The sequence below is a fragment of the Chamaea fasciata genome, unplaced genomic scaffold (assembly GCF_029207755.1).
Source record: "Chamaea fasciata isolate MVZ Bird 193981 ecotype frontalis unplaced genomic scaffold, bChaFas1.0.hap1 SCAF_6, whole genome shotgun sequence".
In the NCBI taxonomy this organism is placed as follows: Eukaryota; Metazoa; Chordata; class Aves; order Passeriformes; family Sylviidae; genus Chamaea; species Chamaea fasciata.
The window spans coordinates 17831510-17837509 of NW_027094091.1; the positions used below are offsets into that span (position 1 = coordinate 17831510).

Consider the following 6000-nt stretch of genomic DNA (forward strand, 5'->3'; position numbering starts at 1 on the left):
AATAATGCTGCCAGTTCAGCATAGACAGGTTATGCCGAAAAATATTACTGCTCTTGCAAGGCTGAATACCTCATTGCAGTACTGAGATTTAGCTGTTTTTTACTCATGACTACTAATTAAGAAACACACGTAAAGAGAATTTTCAGAAGACACATTCAGGAAGGTTCCGGCAAAAATAAAGAACCAGAAGTAGAGTGACAGTCTAAAAATGAAGAATACAGAATAAATCAACAAGAAATCTGATGGATATCCCTTCATCTCAGTTTTATGCACACCGGCAAAACAACACAGGTAAGTTTATGCAACCACAGTGCAAAGTTCTCAGGATTTAATTCTACAAGTTTGACTGTGCTGTAATTTAGCATAATGGTTAAGTCTCTGTACCACAACAACTATAAAAAAACACAGCAAGCTTCAAGAGAACACTCAATCTTTTTGAAGTTATCCTTACTAATGTGAAGTCGTATTTGTAAGTAATACAGAGCCTTATATTCTGGAAGACTATCTGAGAAATTGATTCAAAACAGGCTTTCATAAAGTTTCCAGACAGGATTTCTCCAATACAAGCTTTTTTGTGATGCACTTTGAAATTTAATATGCAATGGAAAAGCTCCTTCCAAGAATATTACCAACAAATCACACATATAAGCTTGTGCTTAAAAACTAACTGCAATAATGCACCAAAAATACAAAGGTTGAAACACATCTCTCAAACTCTCTGAATTATAAAGCAAACATCGTATCTCTCCTTTCACAGCTGCCAGACAGTATTTTATGCTTCCAGAAGTCCCTGTTCTCTTTAACCTGACTGGTTCCATTGTTGAGTCATATTTTGATTACTTATACTCTCATTAAAGCCTTGAGATGCCAGGAAAAGATTCTTTTAGTAAGCTACGGCTGAGCCGCTATTGATATTATACAAGGGATCCTTTTACCTCATATGAGATGTTGAGAGTGCATCATATTGATCTGGAATAAAAAACTGTTTTTCCAGTAGTCAACCCATCTTCTCATCTCAGCACTTTTTAAAAAAGTTTTTCTGTTTGCTGTTTTGTTTAAAACAAAACAAATTCTATTTCGGCTATGTTGCTAAATTTAGCAAGAAGAAACAGTTTGCAAGCTTTTCTTGTTTTACACAATTCAGGTAAAAACAAACAAACACGAATATGGCTGACAGTCAAGTCTGAGCCAAGTCTGCCTTTTTAAGTGCTAAAACTTGTAAGGAAAATCTATTTGCAGCAAAATCCCATATTCATTTTGATTTCATATTCAGACTAACATCTACCGCTAATCCTCAGCTGATGAATTTGACTGATATAAATGGTAACGTAATACGCAAAAGATGAAAATAGAAAGGAGCCTTGAGCACCAGAAAGAATATGTGTCTTAAAAATTCTTCTCATCTTCACCCTGGAAGCTCTTGCAAGCTCATCTGTTCGTCCGTTGTAATGCTATGTAATGATTACACCTTCTCCTTCGGAACACCTTTCCTAATCATGCATATTTAATTCAACTTTGTGTATATATCCTACAGTTTATATAGTCCTGCTATAAATAGACCTTCTGCATTCTGAATTATCTCCCGCGTTTTCCCTTAGATACAGTTCAACACTGGTATTTAGAACAGATCAACTCTGGATCTGCCAGCAATTCTTCCTGCTTCCATTGTGATACGGCTCGCTCTCCTGAAAGGGAATGTAAGGGAACCTATCATTTCACAATGACATTCTTTCACCGAACTGTTTCGCTACAGAATGAAACTAACTTTAGATAAAGCAGCTGGTTTAAACCTGATTTTATTGTCTGCGTTCCTAAGCATTTTCCCCCTCTGATCGTTTCAAAGGAGTCTTCCCTGTGACTGCCTGCCTTTTATACCAGGCATGAGCCCTTCTTAAATCCCAGTCACTCGCATGGGCTCGCATTTAGCAGGACGATAACGCACGTTCTGTGTTCATATAAGCACACTGGCACCGGTGCGTGCCCTCGGTACGTGCGGAGGAACACACACCCGAGCGGGCTCGGGAGCCGCTGCGAGCGGCGAGCTCGGCGCCAACTCCCGCCGAGCCGGCCCCGGGCGCGCCGAGTGCCGGGCCCGGAGTCCGGGCAGCCCCGCCGCGCTTCCGAGCGCCGGCTCCGGCCGCGCCCTCCCGGCCCCGCCGCGGACGGGCCAAGCGTCGCCGTCCCCGCGCACCCGCCGCCCCCCGCGGGGCTACCAGAGGGGCTCCGGATGGCTTCGCCGAGCCAGAGGGGCTCCGGCGCGCCCGGGAGACGGCGTTTCAGCGCCGGTTCTACGCTTGATGCGTGTCTGCTCCCCACACGAGTCCCCCTCTCCTCGGCGCACGCCAGCCTGACTTGCTCCCCGCCGGGAAGGCTCTCCCGGCCGGGGCGGCACACCCGGCAGGCAGCTGCAGCCGGCACGGGGCGGGCGCCTGCCGCGATGGGCCCGGCGGGGGTCCGCTCGCACCCGGGACACGGCGATTCGTATTTATTTATTCGGCCGCCTCGGACGAGCGGGCTGTCAGGGCTCCGGAGCCCCACCGCGCCCGGGCTCGCCGGCCGGCCGCTGCCGAAGGGCGGCCCCGATCCAAACGCCGCTCGGCGTCTGCAACTCCTGGAGCAGGGAAGTGCGCGCGGCTTCTCCCTGCCTCGCCGTGAGGTGTAACCTCAGGTGTTAACTGCTAGTTTGGGGGTTTCGGTCTCCTAGAAATTGGGGCCGTAGGACTGCACGTTCTCCCCTGAGCTCGGCGGGCTCTGTCCCCGGCAGGGAGGAAGAGGGGAGGTGACCCCCGTCCCCCCGGCTCTCCCGCCCCCCCGCGGGCACCACCGCCCGCACAGCCCGGGGCGCCTCTCGTCCGCTCTGCGGCCCGCTTCCAGCCGCTGCCCAACTTTTCCTGTCACGCCAGCGCCAGAAAACCCCTTCCCCACGCACGCACGCACACACACACCCCGGTGTAGTTTATAAATGACAGTTGCCTGTAGACTTTCACCAGACAAGCAGCGGGGGCAGCAGACTACAACAGTTATTTAATTAAAGGCGCTTCGGAGGCTCCCAGAATAGCTCTCTACCTCTGAGGCGCGATTTCTGGTTTCCCCCCGCTCTCCCCCACCGCCTCGCCAGCCGCTCCCCGCTGCCCGAGCCCCGGCGCGGGCGGGAGGGACGGACCCGGCCGGCGTTACCCGGCTGCGCGCTCCGCATTGCACAGTCATCAAAGTTAAGTGCGTGGAGGGGGGATCGGGGGTGAATCACAAGGAAAGACGGGTGAACAGAACTATTTCCACCTAGGCAGGATCCGAAATTACGGATCTGAATGCGTATGCAGCCATTTCTGCGGGCGGAGGGAGCGGGTGCGGGGGGTCCCTCTCGCACGCAGCCTGTCACTCGCACCCTGCTCCCCCCGCCCGGCAAACTCGCCCGGCTGCCTCGGCACGGTCCCTCAGTGCAGCCGAGGGCAGTCTCGGGGCACTCCAGTCGAGTTGCCCGGCTGAGCCCCGAGTTGCTCCCGGGCAACACGCAGCCCTCCGCGGGCTACGGCTCTCGTTCCTTAGTCCTCACGCTCCTCTTCCTCACGGGAGGGGCGGGGGCGGATGGAAGGGGGCTGAAAGGCACACGGGAAGAGGCTCTTTTCTTTCGTCGGTTGATTTAACCTCCCCCCACCCGCAACACACACACGCGCTGAACAGAAACACTTCCAGACCCTTCCTGCACACACTGGCACCACCTTCGTTTTCCCCCGAGGAGCCGGGCGGGCGCAGCGGCGGCGAGCGCGCAGCACCGGCCCCCTCTTACCTGGTTGTAGGAGGTCTCCCAGGAGGAGGTGTAGTTGTAAAAGAAGGAGGAGAAGCAAGCGTCTTCCGACAGCCCGCAGCCAGCCATCCTCCGGGCGCAAAACCTCTTCGGGAAGGCACGAGCAGCCCTCGCAAACTCTTGCCGCTTGCGCGGTCGCTGCCGCCGCCGGCGCTGCCCCCGCGGAGTGGTGCCGACAGCTTCGCGCTGGCGGCGGCCGGCGCGGTGCGTGCGGGGGAGCGGGGCTGGCCGGCTGGCCGGCTAGATGGATGGATGGGTGGGTGTAGGGATGGAGGCGCGGGTACCGCGTGTGTCTGAGTGTGCGAGCGCGGCCGTTCGCGGCGGCACCGAGGGACCGGGGCCGGTCACGTGCGCGCGCTCACTCCGCCGCCGCCGCCGCCGCCGGGGACGGGCCGCGCTGCAGACCCCGGCACTGGATCACCAGCGCCGGGCGCCCTCGCCATGCCCGCCCGTCCGCCCGTCCCCGCTCGACAGCGCAGCCCCTGCGCACGGGAACGAGGAGGCGCCTGCGGAACCTGCGGCCGCACCGCGGCGGGGAAGGAGCGGGCAAGTGGCGACGCGCGTCCTCCCCCGCCGCGCCGGGGCAGCGCCGCCGCGGGCGGGCCCGCCCTCCCGGCCGCGGCCCGGCCTCCCCGCCCCGCCCCGTGCCCAGCCCCGCCGTGCCGTGCCGTGCCGTGCCGCGCAGCCCCGCGCCGCCAAAGTTGTCGCTCGGTTGGCAGCCGTGTGGGCACGGGCTGGACCTCAGCGCCGCAGCCCGGCCGCCGGCGACCGAGAGGAGGGGGGCGAGAAAGGCGACGGGAAACTTCTCAAGCGCCGTCCTGACAGGTGCGATTTCGGCTGATTCCTCCTTTGGGGGTGTTTGCCTCAGCACCCGTTTGCAAGGAGAGGGAGAAAAGCGGATTGTTTTTTTTCTTCTTTTAGCGTATCGGTGATGAGAGGAGCGGCCCCGGGACCGCGCCCGCCCGCTCCCGCCGCAGCCCCGCACGGGCGGCCCGGGGCGCAGGGGACCCTCCCGCCCTGAGGAATGGTGACACTGACCGCCAGTAAGCCGTCGCCAGATTGCTCATCGGACACGGCGAGGTCATGCAAAATATCGTGAACTTAAGATTTTTCCAGGAAATTAGCGGAAATTGATTGGATTACATTGACTCCGCTCCTTGAGTATGCGTTATTCTGCTTGCAGACCCAGTACCTCGAGCGCGATCCTCTGACAAGGGGGAACATTGTCCTCATCACTTAACACTGGTATCACAAAACTCAGCTAATTGCAAATATAAACCAAATATTGTAGCTGGGGAGTTTTTTTCAGAGTAACTGTTTCGTTTCATATAAAAGTATATGGTTTTAACTTTTTAAAAACGCTGTTATCTTTCCAAACTTAGCTGGGAGGGAGGGTAGTTTGTTGAGCACCACCCAGTAGTCGTAACAGCCCACAGCCATCAGTACAAAAGACAAGACACAGTTTTGCGGCACAACTGATCAGAAGCCCAACCCCACTGGAAGTCCTCACTTCCTCTCACCTGACACTCCAAGGAAGAAAACACCATTTAGTAACACCCATGGAATCTTTTGGCCATTCTATTTGTTGAGAAAACACCTGTGGCATGAGCATGGAAAGTATGGAATCCTGTGCAACACATTCGAGCACAGAAGAAACTCAGCTTTTTGATGTGAGTTGACTTTGTCCAAAAGAAGGCTAGCCAAGAATTCATAATCCAGAGGCACATTTGTGACAGGCAGCTCTGTCCCAAATGAGGTCAAAGAGCCTTTCATCCTGCCCTAAACCAGGTAAAAATACAGCATGAAGAAAAATAAAAGAGATTCCCAGTAACAAAATGTGGAAAGCCGATCAGAAACAAGGTGTTCACTATGTTCACAATGTTCTCAGATTGCTCCAGTATTTGCTTTCAGAGACTTCATCCTGTTTAGGCTGCTCTTTAGTTACCCACAAAGCTCACATGGCTTAAGAATTTATTTCAGCTTTTCAGACAGCAACAATTAAGGCATAAAATTTCTTGCCACTTTACCATCATTCTTGAATTTCCCTTTGTCTGTCGGGTCAGTGTTCAAAGCATCTCACTTCTAAATTTTTAAGCAATTTCACATTGCATGTTTCATCTTCATATTAAGTCTTAGCGCGTTCTATTCTGACTCTGTACTCCAGCATAGCCTGACCTCTGAGCTATTTATTCTAT

The 6000-nt window shown here is 54.2% G+C and overlaps 1 protein-coding gene across 1 annotated transcript in view; it reads right to left on the bottom strand.

Moving 5' to 3' along the window:
• PPARGC1A (PPARG coactivator 1 alpha) overlaps positions 1-3865 on the bottom strand; it is a 367342-nt gene extending 363477 nt beyond the window's left edge. The window contains exon 1 of the mRNA XM_066185546.1: positions 3788-3865. The gene's annotated coding sequence lies outside the window, so the exon portion shown is untranslated. The remainder of the gene's footprint in view (positions 1-3787) is intronic.
• Between the last annotated feature and the right edge of the window lie 2135 nt (positions 3866-6000).